General features: G+C 40.9%; 1 long non-coding RNA gene across 1 annotated transcript in view; it reads left to right on the top strand.

Moving 5' to 3' along the window:
* The window catches only part of LOC141097155 (uncharacterized), a 55,498-nt gene extending 41,867 nt beyond the window's left edge, over positions 1–13,631 (top strand). The window contains exons 2-4 of the long non-coding RNA XR_012233861.1: positions 11,983–12,015; positions 12,949–13,010; positions 13,395–13,631. This is a non-coding gene — a long non-coding RNA (uncharacterized lncRNA). The remainder of the gene's footprint in view (positions 1–11,982; positions 12,016–12,948; positions 13,011–13,394) is intronic.
* The last annotated feature ends 6,524 nt before the right edge of the window (positions 13,632–20,155 follow it).

Below are 20,155 nucleotides of genomic sequence, written 5' to 3'. Positions count from 1 at the left end.
AGAGCTGCTCCCACCACCTTCCTGTACCTGACGCCATGATGGAGTCAAGAACACCGCACTGAACTTGCTCACTGAGCCAGTGCGCGTGTCCTGAGTAAAGCGAACTGTGCTCAAAGATACCTGTGGAGCAGGCAGCAGCAGCAGCAGAGTAGATGCGTACTTCAGAACAGCAGGACCTGAAGCACGTGACTGCTGGGGGCATGGCCTAAACTCCACAGAGCTGGGAGCTGCAAGAGAACTCCTAGCAGGGTAACTGCAAGACAAAGTTACCAAGGGGCATAGACAGGGAGGATAGTCAGGATGTAGCCAATGAGTCATACAAAGAGATAGCTGGAAGGTACAAGAGGGGCGAGCACAGAGTAGTCAGGTCACAGGCAATGAGTCATACACAGAGAGGGTAGCGCAGTACAGAATCAACAGGCAAACTCACAACTGGGAACAGAACCGGGTCAGAACCATATAAACAAGCTATAACAACGAACAGGTACAGGCACACAGAGGTCACCACACTCGGCGAAAGGCAAAAGTATAACTGACAGGGATTGGAGCTTCCCAGGGGTTTAAGCAAGCACTCGTTGAATCAAAGAGAGGCCACAATCATTAACCCCAGGTGTGCAGGTCAAAACCTGCACTGAGCTCCAGACATTAACCCCTGACGTGCAGCTCAAAAACCTGCACTGGGATCATGACAGATGGGTCAAGGACATCATAATCTACACTACCCTCTTCAAATGACAGCTTCTCCTGGGTAGTCTCGACAGCACAGTACACACCAGAAAGTGGCACCTGAGTCTCATCATCAGATGCGTACTGAGGTGTGCTGACCATAGGCACTGGCCCACCCGCCTCTTCAGATTCAGAGAGACAAAGCTGTTGCGCATCACTGCATACTACCTCTTCTTCAAATTCTCGAATGCTGCTTGGCTGGCCCCCTCTTTCCAAGCCAACAGATTCAGAGAACAGAAGTAGAGATGGCTCCTGTCCAGGGCTCTCTGACTGACTGGGCAATTTTGCAGGTGGTGAAGAGACAGATTGGTGCTCTTCAGTGCTCTTGACCTGAGAGGATCTGGAACTAATTGAAGTCGATGCGTTAGCTGGCATCCATCCGACAACGGCTTCAATTTGTTCGTCCCGCAGCAGTACGCAGCGGGTACGGCGAGCTCCTACAAAGCTGCGCATAAAGGACTGTTCCTTGGGAAAACTGGGGTATGCTGAGTCACTGGTGCCGGCAGCAGGCACAGAATCCCCATGTCCTCTCCCTGCAGAAACTCCACACCCATGACCACATGCCTTACTCCCTGCCTTCTTCATCTTGGTAGACTGATAAAAATAGGCAGAAAAGTACTAAGGGCTTAGTGTGCTTATTCCTGAACAGCTGCTAACAGGTATAAGAAACACTAATTTTATAAAGTGTGGACTAGACTTTAATATGAGCTAATGTGGCCTACACAACTGTAAAGTGGAGTGTTTGGAGAACTTTACTAACTTTTTTTTTTCACAAAATGACACTGGATGTGCCCAAAGATGTAAAACCGATAGTATCACAAACTTCTTGTAGCTATTAAAATGCAGGAAGTTAACCTACAATGCAATAGATGAGGCTACAAAAAATAGGCTAATACTAATCTGGCTGGGGCTGCAGGTCACAAGCCAGCAGAAAGGCTCCTCTATCTACTCCTATATAGTGTTTGCAAATATTCTAGCCTGGATACGGATGGAACCACACTAATAGGAGAAATCTGGAAAAATGAGCAGCACTAATGCAAAAAAGGACAATGTATGAGGCAGTGACGCACGCAGAGTGGACTACAACCGGAGGTGGCTGGCTGCAGAACACACTACAGCGTGAGCTGCACTCACACACAGAGACCTCACAGACAGCCATGAACAGCGCTGCAAGGCAAAAGAAAGCTACAGCGGTTGATAAAGTAGCCTGGGTAAAGCACAATATAGCAAATCGCTAGGTCACACTGTCCCTCAGAACTGCAGAGTCCTATCCCTAACTGAATTCACAGCAGAGTGAACCCAAGATGGCGGCGGCTTTTTAAAGTGTATCATGACATCATTTCAGCAGCCAATCACAGCCATGCCAGTAGTTACATGCCTAACATGCTCTAACAGGATTAGCCCACACTTCTTAAGATCCTCATTGGCTGAATAAAATCAAATTGGCTCATTGCATTATGGGAACTTCCGATTCTGGTATTCGATATACTAAAAGTATCGGAACTCAGTATCGGAATTCCGATACCGCGAATATTGGCCGATACCCGATATTGCAGTATCGGAATGCTCAACACTAATTAGTACAGCTTAAAAGTTCCAGGTACATTAAAATTTTGAATCAAGGCAAAAACTGATGCATTTCAGGTATAGAACTGTCCTCTTCACAGCCAATCTACAGGACCAGGTGAACTTTTTCTTTGTGTTTAATCCATCATCTCTTTCTCGGTTATTCTCCCATAAGTATTTCCAAGAAAAGCGGCTTTATCTTTTTGGAGGGCACCCTAATCTGTTTTTTATGTTAACTCTCACAATCTGGACTTATCAAAATACCTCATGCCCCAAATAAAAAGACCAGTATAAGGAGACCAGTAGTGCAAATTACATACAAGAATTATGTACTTGTATTTTGATTGGGGTCAAAGAGTTTATAAATTAAATGGAATGTTTCCTCTTTTTTAGCTTTCTGAGAAAATGAAAATTTTATGGAATAAACGACTAAAAGCAATATCCGGTCAATTCCGTAAAGTGGAGAGAGATGACGAACGTTCAAACCTTTGGATATGCTCTTGGATTTTGTCTTTAGGTTTTACATCACATCCAGCAGCTTCATAAGATAATGTGTATACATGAGAATAAGGTCCTACTCGGGATGTAATACAGCTTATATATTCATTGTACATAGCGTCATGAGAAGAAATAATTACACCCTCTTTGAATTCTATGGATTTACATATCAGAACAAACTAAAAAAGCATGTCATTCTTAGAATGTCTTAAAATTGTATAGCTATAACCTCAGAAAACAACAAATCAAAATAAATAACACTGAACCATTATTTATGTGACAAAAACTAGGCCAACATGAAAAAGCAGTATGTAAAAAATTAAGACATAGAAACACGGAGCATAAAAACCACCAACAAATCTCGGGAGATGAGATCTCAGCACCGAGATCTCCATCTGCGCATGTGCTGCCCCGGCAGTCATCTTCCTGGAGTCACCGCATAGTAAACCATGGAAGTGTGGGGGTAGCGGGCTATCACAAAATGTCGGCAAGGCCCCGCACCACCAAACACCCACAGCATCGCACATACAAATACCCCTTTCTCCCAGTCTGGGGTCCACAGCATTGCCCCATACCTGCCTCCACCAGCAGCGACCCTGGCACCCTGCTCCACGCCGCCACCACCACGGGTAAGCAATTAGACGCATGGATTATAAGAAGCACCACCATTTTATTAAAAAAGTTTTTTTTTCCTATTTTTCTCCCCAAAATTTGGGGTGCGTCTTATAAACCGCAAAATATGGTAATTAAAAAGGTATATTTTTAATGACAAAACAGTTCATAATAAACAGTACAAAACAGATCTCAAAACAGTTTTATCAATAGCAGAGCTGTTGAAATCTGGTCAAGGGTGCACTTAGAAATGTGTCACCCCATAGGCATGAATACGGGGAGAAAGAAGCCCAGAACTATTATATTCAATCAAATATATATGTAAAGTGACAGTGCAAATAGTTATACAAAAGATAATTAGGAGATGACCTGGCTCACTATAAAATGGATGTTGTACCATCCTTTTTATAAGGTCAGTGACCATCCAAATATTTATCCCCAGCGTTGGTGGAACAAGTCATGTCCATACTGGCTCTTATCCCTACTCATGGCTGTGAGTGTAACACGCGCCCCTACGTGCGTTTCACTTCGGCTTCCTGTATTCGAGATTTTGTATCTTATGTAAAAAATTATGTAGACTCTTGTTGCTTTAATAGGAATTAATCAGATAAGTTTCAGCCATATATTGCTAATAAAATGGACTTAATTGTTTGTCCACAAGGGATTGTTTTGCAACCAGAGGCAGCTTGCAGTCATCATTGACCGTTACCTAACTTCTTGGTATTCCAAGATATTCTAAAATTAAATGTGAGGCCTTCTACCCCAAATTAAAGTTTGCTAAAACTAGGTCATACAACAAGGTAATAATCCCAAGCACAATGGTAGTTCTAAAAGACTTGGGTATACTAATAGATCACAGACTGAATATGAGTCAACAGTGTGATGCAGCAGCAAAAAAGGCAAATGCAATTCTAGGATGTATTAACAGAAGCATACAGTCTAGATCACGTGAAGTCATTATTTCCCTCTACTCCTCTTTGGTCAGACCTCATCTGGAATATTGTGTCCAGTTTTGGGCACCACATTTTAAAAAAGACATCAACAAACTGGAGCAAGTTCAGAAAAGAGCGACCAGAATGGTGACCGGTCTGCAAACCCTGTCTTATGAGGAAAGGTTGCAGGATTTGGGAATGTTTAGTTTGCAAAAGAGAAGACTGAGAGGAGACTTAATAGCTGTCTACAAATATCTAAAGGGCTGTCACATTGTAGAAGGATCAACTTTATTCTCATTTGCACAAGGAAAGACTAGAAGCAATGGGATGAAACTGAATGGGAGGAGACACAGATTAGATATTAGAAAAAACTTTTTGACAGTTAGAGTGATCAATGAGTGGAACAGGCTGCCACGAGAAGTGGTGAGTTCTCCTTCAATGGAAGTCTTCAAACAGAGGCTGGACAGACATCTGACTGGGATGATTTAGCGAATCCTGCTTTGAGCAGGGGGTTGGACCAGATGGCCCAGGAGGTTCCTTCCAACTCTACGATTCTATGATTCTATGATTCTACATTTTAATAGCTGAAAAGGGAAAGAATCAAGGTGTTTCAATGGCCAAATCAAATTGAAATTTTAATCAGTATAACGGAACCGACCTGACACAGTCTATTGGTTACTGTGCACAATCCTGCTGACAGGTTCCCTTTAACAGCTTATTTACATATAAGAAAAACATGGAAATCTCTGGAATAAGGCACTGGATCACATCAAGGTATCATTTCATTCAACTTCCTGTAATCTGCCTCATCATATAGACGGCTTAGTAGGGTTAATCCTACTGACAGATTCCCTTTAAGAGAATGATGTATAAATGAATGCCCACAAACCACAACGAGCTTAAACCACTTTGTATAGAAGAGTGGGCCTCGTTCCTAAAAATGAAGTTAGAGAAAATCATACAGAAAATGCTTATTTTAAAATATTGGATAAAAAGTAGAGGATAGAGGTTTGATGGTGTCTGCACGGTTAAAGAAGCTGACGGGTTCCACTCTCCAATTCGGGTTCAAGCCTCATTGCACATTTTTAGTTCAAACCAGACCCTTTTCAAAACAAACTACAGATAGGGGCTGGTACAAAGAGATAGGAGTTTATACAATGAAAAAAATCTTAAAAGAGCACCAAGATGCCCTACTTCAGGATACTGTTATAACACAATGTTCCATAAGCTATTCATTCATGGGGTGCACCTAATTTTTCCACACACTGCGTCTGAATTATGGAGTAGTTTTTGGTAAATGAGTAATGATATGGTGTAATTTGTCATGTGTTCATCTGAGGTTATATTTCCCTGCTTTCTTTGAAGACTTTCTAAGGATCAATTTTATTTTTTATTTTGTCCTGTTATGTAAAACCTAAGAATTGAAACAGGGTGTCCTAAGTTTTTTCATGCTTGTAAACACTCTTTTTTGTTTTTAGTGCGACTACGGGTGAGATGTGCTATTCTGCCTGTTGGCTGATCAATTGTGAAGTAAGAGACAACTAACGTATGGAAGGCTTATACAAAAAGAATAAATTATATTAAATTATATCCATCCTGAGCTGACAGAAGTGAAAATGTATCACAGTTATACTGTACTTCAATTCCAGTTGGTTATGTAGTCCACTTGAAAGAAACCTATGACACCATGAAACAGCTGTTGAGGTGAAAAAAATGGGAAAATCCAGCAATCGCAAAAGTAATAAAACATCACATTTATTAGTAGATTTAAAACATGAAAAGGAAAAATTTAAAAAACATGATAATGGTTGACGCGTTTTGAGCTACACTAGCTCTTAATCATGACAGCTAACATACAGGAGCTATGAAAATATATAGCATACAAAATAGGTGTGGAATAGACAATCACAAATGTGTCTAATGGATACAAAAAGAAAAAAGCGGGTGGCACTCACCGGTTAAAAACTTCTTTATTCCAATACTTTAAAACATCGGCAAAGGGAGGATGGGAGCAGGAGTGGAAAGGACGACAGCCGTTTCGCGCAGCAGTAGGTCTTCTACCTGCGGATTAGCCTGCGGTTTAGCCCTGCGGTTTCACACCTCACAATGGAGAAGATTTGAAACCGCAGCGGATCCTGCACAAAGAATTGACATGCTGCGGATTTGAACCCGCAGCAAATCCGCGTGGAAAAATCCGCCGCTTGTGCACAGCGTTTTTCAGTTTACCATTGAAAACAATGGTACTGTACAACGCAGCTAAATCTGCTGCGGACCCGCAGAGCCTGAAACGCTGCAGATCTGCAGCAGAATCCGCAACGTGTGCACATGGCCTTTAGGTTTTCTGCTTCAGGCTGTTTCATTCAGTGCATGTAAAGGTGTGGCCTGTCTTTTTTTTAGCTGGACATTATATTCGTTAAGTTCCTCATGGCTATTTGTCCTCTTGCCAGGTTTCAGTCCTCCTCAAGCTCGTCACTTGACAAATGGTAAAGTTTTAATATTAGGCTATGTGCACACGTAGTTGGAAGTGCTGCAGATTTTTCCGCGTGGATTTTGAAAAATCTGCAGGTAAATGCGCAGGTCAAAATACCTGCGGATTAGCCTGCGGTTTCACACCTCTACAATGGAGAAGGTGTGAAACCGCAGCGAAATCCGCACAAAGAATTGACATGCTGCGGATTGTGACCTACAGCAAATCCACGTGGAAAAATCCACAGCATGTGCACAGCGTTTTTGGTATTACCATTGAAAACAATGGTACTGTACAATGCAGCTTAATCTGCTGCGGACCCGCAGAGCCTAAAATGCTGCGGATCCACAGCAGAATCCGCAACGTGTGCACATAGTCTTAGAGTTTAGGACCATGCCAAATAGGGTCACCGTGATGTGTCGGGACGGCTTTTGCATTTTTTTTTTAATCAAAATTATGTTAGCTACGCACGCTATGTTATTTTCATGCATTATTGCTGTTTATTTATTTAATGCTGGGCATTGCTTACTATATTTTTATCTTGGGTTTATAACTTTTGAAAATATATAGAACTGTGTAATTCAACAAAGGATGTTGAAACCTTCAAAGATATATAGACTGTAGTGAAACCAAGCAGCAAGTGTTCATAGATGAGCAAGAGCAGAGTCTTTCTGAGTGTGCCGTTTTTTATACTTTACCTTTTATTAGAATTTGAACAGTGAAGAAGCAGGGAAATTGCCGAATCAGGGTGTTGCACTGAGTTTAATCGACAGAGTTGAACAGGCATATAACATCAGATCAGTTGCCAGAGCCGACATACGGCACACCACTGACCAGATTTTATGAGCTCCAGTGTTGGCCAGATGTGAACCCTGTATGGAGTGAACAGCCCAGCTCTGTGTAATGTGTAGCAGCTGCTACCGAGAACCTCAGAATCATCTTCTATTCTTTTAAATAGCAGCTGATCGTCAGTACTTGGCAGCAGCTGTTCACATTGTACAGAGCTAATAACAACTAATTAGTAAAGGTTGCATTTCTCAGAACCCCAACAATCTAATATTGATGGCATGTCCTTGGATTTATATACCCAGAGGAGCCCTTTAAACGTTATCTTTACTGGAATTTGATTAGGTTTATGATCAATTCCTCTATTTTACCCTTTCACTAGTACTAAATGTAGGGTAAAAATTCTCTTTCATATACTTTCGATGCCTAGCACATTATATGTCATAACAGCAGGCAAAGCAAATAGAAAGACGTAAACGCCTTGTGACCAGTTTTTATCATGAATAGATTCAGATTAGAGGGATTGTGCACCACGTAACACATTGGAAAGCTCAGGGATATAGCGACATAAAATAAAAATTAAAGGTCAGAACAACCTGTCCCTGAAAACTGAGAGATTGAACTGAATACACTAAATATACCTCTTATTATAATGAAAAACAATCATGTACTGCCTGAATAAATGTCATCATGGCCACCTTATATAATTAGAAACATCAGCTTTCAGCATTTTGTGTCATTTACCAGAGTTAGAAAAATAAATGTTTCTTTTCCATGTAGCAGCATTTATTCATTTTTTTTAATTATCACACATATAGCAACTCACCGTTGTGCTCAAAAGTTTACATACCCCAATACAATTTTTGTTTTCTTGGCCTTTTTTTCAGAGAATATGAATGATAGCACCGAAACTTTTTCTCCACTCATGGTCAGTGGTTGGGTGAAGCTATTAATTGTCAAACTACTGTGCTTCTCTTTTTAAATCATAATGACAACCCAAAACATCCAAATGACCCTAATCAAATGTTTACATACCCTGGTGGCCTGATAATATGCATAGAAGTTGACACAAATAGGTTTGAATTGCTACTAAAGGTAACATCCTCACCTGTGACCTGTTTGCTTGTAATCAGTGTGTGTGCATAAAAGCTGAGTGAGTTTCTGGGATCCAGACAGACTCTTGCATCTTTCATCCAGCCACTGACATTTCTGGATTATGAGTCATGGGCAAAGCAAAAAAATTGTCAATGGATCTACAGGAAAAGGAAGTTGAACTGTATAAAACAGGAAAGGAATACAAATAGATAAACAAGGAATTGATAATGCCAATCAGCAGCATTTAATCTGTAATTAACAAATGGAAAATCAGGGGCTCTGTAGAAACAAAACCACGGTCAGGTAGACCAATTAAATTTTGCTCACAACTGCCAAGAAAATTGCTCGGGATGCAAAGAAAAATCCACAAATAACATCAGCTGAAATACTGGACTCTCTGAAAACTAGCGGTGTGGCTGTTTCAAGATGCACAATAAGGAGACACTTGAAGAAAAATGGGCTGCATGGTCAAGTCGCCAGAAGAAAGCCATTACTGTGCAAATGCCACAAAGTATTTCTGCTAAAATACTCAAAACAGCACAGAGACAAGCCTCAAAACTTTTGGAACAAGGTAATTTGGAGTGATGAGAACAAAATTAAACTTTTTGGCCAGAACCATAAACGTTACATTTGGAGAGAGGTCAACAAGGCCTATGATGAAAGGAACACCATTCCTAATTTCCTACTGTAAAGCATGGAGGTGGATCGCTGATGTTGCTATCAGTGTGTCAAGAGTCGGAGAAAAGGGTTGCATTGACAATCCAACACAATGAAGAAGGGAAAGACACACACTCTTGCTGTTGCGACCCCAGTTCTACCAACAACAGTTTACCTTGCTCACAATTTGCACAAGTCACGAGAATAATAATAATCTTTATATAGCGCTAACATATTCCACAGCGCTTTACAGTTTGCACACATTATCATCACTGTCCCCGATGAGGCTCACAATCTAAATTCCCTATCAGTATGTCTTTAGAGTGTGGGAGGAAACCCACGCAAACACGGGGAGAACATACAAACTCCTTGCAGATCTTGTCCTTGGTGGGATTCGAACCCAGGACCCCAGCGCTGCAAGTCTGCAGCGCTAACCACTAAGCCACGGGGAGAACATACAAACTCCTTGCAGATCTTGTCCTTGGTGGGATTCGAACCCAGGACCCCAGCGCTGCAAGTCTGCAGCGCTAACCACTGAGCCACGGGGAGAACATACAAACTCCTTGCAGATCTTGTCCTTGGTGGGATTCGAACCCAGGACCCCAGCGCTGCAAGTCTGCAGCGCTAACCACTGAGCCACCGTGCTGCCCCAATAGTGTCAGATCCCAATTTAGTCTCTACCCATTTGAATGAAACGACAAATAAATTCAAAGACAGACAGTGCCCTGAACAAGTTCTACAAAGGGAAAGCAAAAGGGTCCTTGAGCCCCAACCCTCACAATTGGCCCAACCTAAAAGGGAAAGAGATACATTTTGTCGACACATATCATCCTGTAATGCCTAAGGTATACAACATCATTAGGAAACACTGGCCCCTCTTATCCAAATCCTACCCCAACATTGAAGCCTTCAACGTACCAGCACTTATGTGCAAATGGCGCCCCAAAAATATTAAGGATGAGTTGGTCAGAGCCGATATTGGCAGTTTCTCCAAACTACCAAAATAGGGCTTCATTGGTACCGAACGTAAGGGGACCTTCCCTTGACTCGGTTGTGCTTACTCTTCCAATGTGATCAAGGGGAGTGAAGTAACTCATCCACACACTGGTAAACGTTACCATATTAAAGGATTGTACACATCCAATACTAACTATGTGGTGTATTTAATAAAAGGCCCTTGCGGCCTACTTTATGTAGGCGAGACTACCTGTGACATCAGCGGTCGTGCCCGCAGATGCCTCCTCTCACCTGCGCTACTCCATCAGCGCGCCCTCTCACCCGGCCTCCCGCTCTGCTGCAGACCCGCGTGCCGTTCTTAGGCCGCAGGCGCGCGCCCGTCCACTCTCTTCATCTGGCGGTGGGCGTTGCTGAAGGGCGCGGGTTGCGACCTACTTCCTGGCAATAAGGTATTTCAGGCGTACTCCCTATGGGGAAGACTCCTGATGATTGTGTGGTATCCCCGCGCTGTTCTGGCCGCTATAGTTCCACTATAGTTCACCTGCCTTGAGTTTCTCTCGGTTCCTCCTTGCTTTGTCTCTGTCCCTGTCCTGTCTCCGTCCTCCCTGTCTGCCTTCACCTCGTCCTGTCCATTCACCCCACTCAGTGTTCTCCCTGCCTATCATCTGGTATACTTACCCCCTGGTCCGTCTCCTTCCTTCCTGGGTCTCCTGTCTTCTGCTCGTCTGTTGCTATATCTCTCCCTGGGGCTTCCACGTCTGCACTCCTTCGCCTCCTGTGGCTCTCTCCTGCTGCCCCTACGAGTAATTGCTGCCTGGTTCCCGCCTCCTCCGATACCCCCGCCCCGGTACCCTAGTCTCTGTCCGGTATCCTCTGGCCTTGCTAGTCCTCCGAGCCGTCCCTCTAGGTACCGGCTGTCGCGGTTCTGACCTCTGCGGTCCTGCCCCTAACGATCCCTGTATAGGGGTCGGTCATCACCTGGCGCGCTCAGCCCAGGGGCTCCAGATCCGCGACCCAGAGGGTCCACTCTCGGACATTGTCTGCTACTGAACGTCACACTACCCAGCATGTCCGTGACAGGATTGCCAGTCACAAATCCACAATTTATTGCAAAAAATCATGGCTCCCAATACCCCACCATTTCATGAATGCTAACCACACTCTTTCGAAACTCAGGTTTCAGATCATAGAGCAGAGGTCTCAAACTGCATTCCTCAAGGGCCTCAAACAGGTCGTGTTTTCAGGATTTCCTTGTATTGCACAGGTGATAATTTAATCACCTTCACAGATAATGATTCCAGCACCTTGTGCAATGCTAAGGAAATCTCAAAAATACGCATGGTTTGCGGCCCTTGAGGAATGCAGTTTGAGACCTCTGTCATAGAGCAAGTTGATAGACCACGAAGGGGCGGCAACCATATTAGGCTACTAAAAGAAAGGGAGTCATACTGGATCTATACACTACAAACTTTGGCACCCAAGGGCCTCAATCGGGAGTTGGATTTTATCATAAGATAGAGTACTTACCAGTCTGAATTTTTAAGGTCTTATAATGGATCTCATTATTTGTCATAAGTTAACATGCTAGGCCTCATGTTATATTTCACTAATTTTTGTCATTTTGTAGTTTTAGGGTGGGCATGTGGCTTCCTCCTTTTCCATTCTAACTGGTATCTTATTTTTCAGATGTATTAGTCCTCCGTCCATTCACTTTCATGGGTGAGTACGTCTCAATTTTTTTCTATTTTTTTCTCATTTTTCTTATTTTTATTTTTCCTTTTATATTTTTATCATGTTTTATTTTCCACTTTTTACTAATTATTTATTAATTTTCAGTTTTTACTTCTTATTTTCATTTTTTATTTTATTTGTATTATTTTTTTCAGCTTATTTTTTTCTTAATTATATTCATTCCTATTACATTTATTTTATTCCATTTTTTCTTTTTCCCATCCAAACCTTCATTTCCACATACTTTATTTCTTATTTTTACTTTTTATTTTATTATTATTGTTATTTTTTTATCATTTTTCCTTTCATTATTTTTTTTTCCCTTTATTTTCATTTTTTTCTCATTAATTCAATTTCAGTCCATATTGCAGCATTACTCCATTTATTTTCTACCATTATTATTATCATTTTTATTCTTATTATTTCTTTCATTTTCTTCATTTATTTCATGTCTACTTTTATCTTTAAATTCCACAGTTCCATGCCTTAATGTTCCTTCTCATATACAAACTCTATTTCTGCACTTATCCTCTCCGCTACATAAGTCATGTCCCTTCAGTATAGGCACGTTCTGCCTCTCACATAGATCCTTCATTACTACAGCACAGCGACCGCATACTGCGCATGCGCTGACTATACTCAGCACAACACACCTCCATTATGCGCTCCAAGTCTCTGTCCTGTTCAGACACCACAGGGCATGTGTGCACGGCGCTTCTGAGGCCAAGCCTCAATCTGATTCCTCTCACTTCTTGACATCCCCCATATATAATGACGCTATTCAGCGCTCTCCCCTAGCTCACCACTGTCTCCTGACACAGCACCAAGTAAGGTCAGTGTACCCAGCGCTCTCTGCCCAATTCATTTTTACTCAATTGCTAAGCAGCCTTTCAGCATGTTTCTGGCTTTATTCCCCTACAGCCCCTAATGGGACTCCTGTTCCTCCTAAACACCTATTACCTCCCTTGAGCTTCCATCATAAGGTTAGTACCTACTGCCTCTATTTTCTTATGTCCGCAACATGCCTCCACCACCCTCTACCAATCCTTTTGACAATTTAGCTATTTTCTATAGGAGAGCCTCGCCATTATTTCTAGGATGTTTGATTTAACCATGATCTGACTACTCACTGTCTCTTTGTTATTGGATTAAATATTCCATATTGTCCTGAAGCCCTCACCACCTTATGGCTCTGATTCCACGGATTTTATGTGATCCTTATTTTGTCCTTGATTTTACACATGTAAATATTGGTACAGCATCAAAAGATTTTTTTCTGTATAATCTTGTTTCACTTTATTGTATTGCTATGAATTATGTTTTTTTATATACCTTCAACTTACACTTTGTATATTTATTTTCTCCAGTAAGGTTTGACAAAGACCCGGGACAGGGTCAAAACGTTACCTTATACCTCTGGAATATCTTGCTTTCTCAACTGTGGTGAAACATTATTTTTGTGATTGGAATCAATCTTTTTCTGCAACTATATGAGACTTCGAGTGCGACTGTTTATCCTTTGAATCCAACACAATGGGCAGCACTTTGAACACATTTTATAAGTGGTCATAAACTTGTAAATAACTCATGAAAGAATAAAGTTATGTTAAAACCAAGCACACCATTGTTTTTCTTGTGAAATTCTCAATAAGTTTGATGTGTCACATGACACTCTTCCTATTGGAAAAAATAAAGTTGGATCCAAAATGGCTGACTTCAAAATGGCCACCATGGTCACCACCCATCTTGAAAAGTTTCCCCCCTTCCATATACTAATGTGCCACACATAGGAAGTTGATATCACCAACCATTCCCATTTTATTTAGATGTATCCATATAAATGGCCCACCCTGTACAACAGCTGCAGGCTTATTCTGGGAGGACTGTTTTTAGCAGACAGAAGATGGTACTGTGTTAATTGTTAGGGTTTGTGAAAGAAGCCCTCCTCCCATCAAAGATTTTATTCTCTTAATATATTGTAATCATCATATTACATAGCATAGTGTACTTAAAATTGCTCATTTTGCTTTTCTACCCAGTAAATTGTTCTCTTTTCTCTGCTCTATGTAGAAGCAAGAAGCCTTTTTTGCATGCATGAATCATTCCCCTCTTCAACTCCTGACCCAGCTGCTCCCTCCTTCCCCCACCAGGGACTTTTGCAGGGACTCAAGACTCATACAAGGAAAATAGACACCCTATCACCCTATTTCTACATAGAGCTTAGAAGGATTCATCTAGTCAGTTTTAAATCACGTGATGTTGTAAGGAGGTGGCGGGAACCCTCACGTGCCTCTTCTCTCCTGGACACTGTATGCATGGTCACATGCGGCACTTCATTGGTTATTAATGTTCATATACTGTGATGTCATGTATTGTAATGTGAATGTACTGTATATAGGAATCAGGCTAGAATAGGATATAGGGTAGTATAGAACAATAATGGGGCTAGAGTAGAGGGGAGCACATTAGAGATAGAGAATAGCATAGAGGAGAAGACAGCTAGCACACGGGTTAAGTAAATGGGAGGGACAGTGCAGAGCAGGGAAGTATAGGCCAGGTACTTCCTGATGAAAGCAGAAGCCCGGGCAGCACTGCCCAGGGTAGGTTGTGTGAGGAGTAGTGGAACAGCGAGAACAGGCTGTGGGGATAAAATTGCTGCTGCAGTAAGGGGCCCCAGGTGGAGAACAGTGCAGACAGGCACCAGCTCGACAGGACCATCCCCAGAAACGATCTGGGGTCTATGACCAGGGCAGGAGAAGCTGTGATAGCGTTCCCAACACCTCTTCCCACAGGAGCTGGACGAGGGGCTGATAAGGAGCTGGTGATGGGAGAGGCACAGGTGGCACAAGAACTGTCCAAAGATATGTCCAGGATTGCCGGGAGGAAAGAGAGAGAGAATACAGAAGGAATAGAGTCTGCTCAGAAGGCACTTGTGCTGCCAAAGTGATGAGTGCCCTTTATCATTCGTAAAGTTGAACTGCTTGAAAAAGACTATGACTCTGTGGTGTTTTATGGAGCCAGGAAACATGGAGCTGGAGTGACAGTAACAGTAAATGTTCTGCTGTGCACATCGTACACACAGCAGGAGAGACATTACATTGTATCTGTGGGGTGCCAAGGTGTGGGAACAGAACAGCCCATTGCTACGACTACCACCCTGGCCACCTTGCAATGTCATAAACTTAATGGAAAATAAAGGAATTTAACTGGGTAGAAAGGGAAAATGAGCAATTGTACGTAAACAGTGCTATATAATATGATGACTGCAATATATTGATAGGATAAAAATTTTGACAGGAGAGCTTCTTTAATACACACTTGAACAAACTGAGTGTGTATGGGAAGCCAGAAGGGATAACTGTTGGCGAAATAGCTACTATTTGTCCAACTGCAATGTAATGTGTATCGCCATGATTAGTTTTCTTATATTCTGCTGCCTGTTTTAAAGTATATTGGTGGAGCTGCTGTTACTCCAGCAAAGAGGAGATGATGTTCCTCTACTTATGCAAAGAAAATATAATTACAAAATATATAACCAGAAAAAATAAAATAAAAAATAAAAGTAAAATATTATATTTTTGTATATAGTTTTAATTATTAAAAAATATAACTTTTTCAAAAAGATTGTTGATGGCCTACAACCACAACAGATATCAGCTGACTTTCCTACAAACTTGAACCTTTTCTAATTGTAATACTTGGGCATACTTTGAGTGTATGGAGATTGGTGATCGTGTATTCATGAGCATCTCCTGCATTCTTGGTACTCTCCGTAAATGCTGATTTCCTATGGGAATAACTACACATGCTCCTGTGCTGAAATAAAAAAGAATGTCAGGGTATCTAAACACATGGAAAAATTGGTGCCATCCCCACAATAGCCATGAAACATGACCACACTTATGATACTACTACGCTTTAGGAAATAGCAGTTTCCAGCTCTGCAAAACTGAGATTTCTTATGGCAAATCAATAAAATGAAAAGGTGGCTACAGCTAAGGATAATATTATTAAAGACTAGGAACATAAAAAGGGCAACTGTGTTACTGCTGTGTAGGTGGTCCTGACGTCTGGAGTGTATTGGTGGTCTACTTCTCTCAGTTCCAGGTCAGTCAATCAGAGGAGGTTACAATTTATACTAATAAAGGATTATCAGCCACAGGGAATTCTGTGGAACAATGTCTTACGAGCTTTAATGCTCAATAGTTTTAGTATTAAATACAAATGGGCACCCATACATTTTAAGTCACATACTTATAGGACTGTACAATATCTTTAAGACAAGTCATAATACCCCTTATAAAATAATGAAAAATGAACATCCTTGAAAAAAAAACATGTACAACCTTAAACATGTTGTTCTATGCATGGGGAATACTTTCAACAGTTCATTCCAGATGGGCGTAATGAACTTGCATTTTTGGGTCTGAACATCTAAGTATTTTTCTGTAGGACCAGGTGTCGCAGCTGTGCTATAGGAACAATGATGCATCTGTATTAGGTGCTTCTTTAATGGGCATAAAACATATTATGCAGAAATTTAGCACTGGATCTAACTTTATCAACTGGGCAAAATTTTTATATATTACTCTTCTGTACAAATCTGACAGGTTCAGTTTCGCTATCTACGTACTTAACCTTTTTTATTTGCCATGTTTATTTAACGATTGACAATTTTAATTCATTAGGATAAGAATATACTGTCAAAAATTTAGATTAATGAAAAAAATTTTTTATATACAATAGCTACTCTATGTATTGATTTACCAGGATTGTACAAAGCAAAAATTTTCAGGCTGGAGCATCAGAAGACTTAAAGGGGTATTCCAATCCCCATCTCCAAGATCATATTTATATTAGCAAATACCTCCAATTACATATGTAGGATAGTTTTCTTGATTTGCTATGTCTTTTTCCTCATGTGCAGGCATTGCAGGACCTTAGGTATCCAAGGTTATGACCATAAGCAATCAACTAGCTAGCTAACTGTCATTTCATCAATGTGCACAACCATGGATACCTAAGGTCCTGCAATGCCTGCACATGAAGAAAGAGACATAGTGAATAAAAAAACTATACTACGTTTGTAATTAGAGGTATTTGCTAATATTATTATTAATACACCTATTACTAGGGATGAGCGTTCCAATATTGAAATATCGGAATTCGGCCCGATATTTGCGATATCGGAATTCCGATTTCCGATTCCGATATTTTTTTCACATCGGAAATCGGAAATCCCATAATCCTTCAGCCTCTGAGCCTCTAACCCTAACCCTAACTATCCTTAACCCTTAACTCTTACCACTAACCCTAACCCTAACTAACCCTAACCACTAACCCTAACCCCTTACCCTAACCCTAACCCCTAACCCTGCTAACCATAAGCATAACTGTAACCCTACTAACCATAAGCATAACCCTAAACCCTAACCCTACTAACCCTAACCCCTAACCCTACTAACTATAAGCATAACCCTAACCGTAAACCCTGACTCTACTAACCCTAACTAACCATAACCCTTACATTAACCCTAACTATCCCTAACCCTTAACACTTACCACTAACCCTAACTAACCCTATCCACTAACCCTAACCCTACTAACCCTAACCCCTAACCCTACTAACTATAAGCATAACCCTAACCATAAACCCTGACTCTACTAACCCTAACTAACCCTAACCCCTAACCCTAAACCCTAACCCCTAACCCTATCCCTACTAACTCTAACCCCTAACCCTACTAACCATAAGCCCTAACCCTACCCCAACTAATCCTAACCCAAAGAAAAAACACCACTGTTAAGAAGATGACGACCAGTTTTCCTGCTACAGCTTTCGCTCTGTGCATTTTTCTAGTGATTTTTTTTTTTGCTCCTCTGCAAACTCCTTCCCCATTATCCTGAGGTGTTTCCCCTCCATTTTATCCATTATATAGCACTGTAGTGCTCATTTTGTAATTCCGATTTTTTTCTCCCATTGACTTGCATTGATATCGGAAATCGGAAATTCAGATATCCGATATTTTCCAGTATCGGATATCAGAATTCCGATACGATATTGGGCAATATCGCTCATCTCTACCTATTACATATTGGGATAGGATCTTGGAGATCAGAATACAACTTTAAGTCTTTTTATATAGTGAAGATTAGGTCACTTTGTTCCAAAGGTCCGAATGGAACACTGCGATATAGCATGGTTATAAGTAGAGCAAGGCATCAGACAAGGTTGCATCCTATCACCATTTCTCTTCAATTTATATTCAGAACCTACTTTCAGGAAAGTTTGACTTGCCGAAAAATAAGACGGTATCAAAATTGCAGAACAAATCATCAACAATCTTAAATACACAGACGATGGAACATTGATAGCAACTAGGGTAGATGGATTTAAGTATTCATTATGGAATGTAAGGATTAAAAGCTCAAACATGGGACTGCTACTGAACACAAAAAGGATAAAGACATTGACTACTGGCAGGTACAACCAATACATATTTGAGATTGATGGCAATGAACCAGAAGTTGTAAAGGATTTCAAGAAATAAGAATAGATAAAGAATTGACGCCTTCAAAATGTGGTGCTGGAGAAGGATGGTGTCAGTACCATGGATGGCAAGAAGAACAAAAAACTCAAACTTGGAAATCAAGCCTAACATGTCACTCAAATCAAGGATCATCAAGCTATGACTTGCCTACTTTGGACACATCATATGAAGAGATCAATCACTGGAAAAGGACATCATGGTCGGAAGAATAGAAGGAATGAGGCAAAGATCAGCAACCTGATGGCTTGATACTATCAAGATAACGGAGGAGAAGACCTTGAGTTTATTTACAGGATTTTGTGCAAAGGTAGTTTTGAATTCCTACTGATGATTTGAATCCATTTTAGTGACTTCTTTACTCTTATTCATTCTTACTGCAAGGGTTGAAAATAGAAATTCACTTAAACGTTCCTTATCGGTGGCGCTGATAGGATGTTCTTTATAAAGATGTTAATTTTGCCTCAATATCATTATTGTTTTTGCACATATCCAGGCTGGATAGATCAGAAACAGAAATTATTTAAAATCATAAAGATGTTTCTAAATTAAGAGACAATGTACAGAATATGAGTGAAGCAAATTTTAATGTTTATTCCAGAAGGTAAAAAAAAAACAATTTCTAGATTAATTTATTCAGGTATCTAATTTTTTACAAAAACTTAAGTGTAATTATTTACTTAACATTTACTCAGCTAATGATTTTTAGTAGTCAATGCAAATAGGAGAAGGAGTTTAATTAAATAATTGACGCACAGTGGAATTTAAATTTGGAAAATATTAGAGATAGTGCGACATCTGTGTTAGTGCCACCTCCTCTGGTTTTGCTTCAGTTGCTGGGCTGTGATGCACCTCTGTTCTGTTGGCAGTTATAGTTCTCCTAGACTGAGTACATATACTGTACGTATACTAACCATATGACTTGTTTGATGTTTCTTGTTCCTAACCTCCTGTTTTTGACGTTGGTCCCCGGCCATACTTTCCCAATGAGATTCACCAGCCAGGCTGCCACACACTGCCTATGGCAATATAACTGGCATCCATTCCAATCTTAGGAGGATCTTATACAGGCCTTGACCCAGTTCACTTGATTCCAAAACCTTGTAATATGGATCCAGCTACATGAAACCTCCCATACACAAGCCACTGCAGCACCGCTAACTGCATCTGAACCACAAGTGAATTTAACAGACTGTTTTTATGCTGACCACAAATTGTTTTTAGCCTTTAAGAAAAGTGATCTACTGTAAATCTGATTCTGCCCACAATTGTCTGGTACTGAGAGCTAGCATGTGGGACTCATCATTTCTCTACTGCAGGGTGACCCAAAGATTTTAACCTTTTCCTTAGGCCAGAGACACACAACCGTATAACACGGTGGAGTGCTATGTGATAAAACATTGCATAGTACCCTGCCCAGTGTTATTCTATGGGGCAGTAAGATCTGCGATTATTTTCTCATGCCGATTCAGCATGAGAGAATAATCACAGCATGCTGCGATTGGCAGTGAGACTCAGCTCACTAGAACCCATACAAGTTTATGAGTGCGAGTGAAAAATTGGACTGCACTTGGATGTCA

Source organism: Dendrobates tinctorius, unplaced genomic scaffold (assembly GCF_039654945.1).
Source record: "Dendrobates tinctorius isolate UK_male_01 unplaced genomic scaffold, ASM3965494v1 ptg000083l, whole genome shotgun sequence".
NCBI classification, from domain to species: domain Eukaryota; kingdom Metazoa; phylum Chordata; class Amphibia; order Anura; family Dendrobatidae; genus Dendrobates; species Dendrobates tinctorius.
The sequence above is the reverse complement of the archived record's forward strand: the minus strand, read 5'-3'. Positions and strand labels throughout refer to the sequence as shown.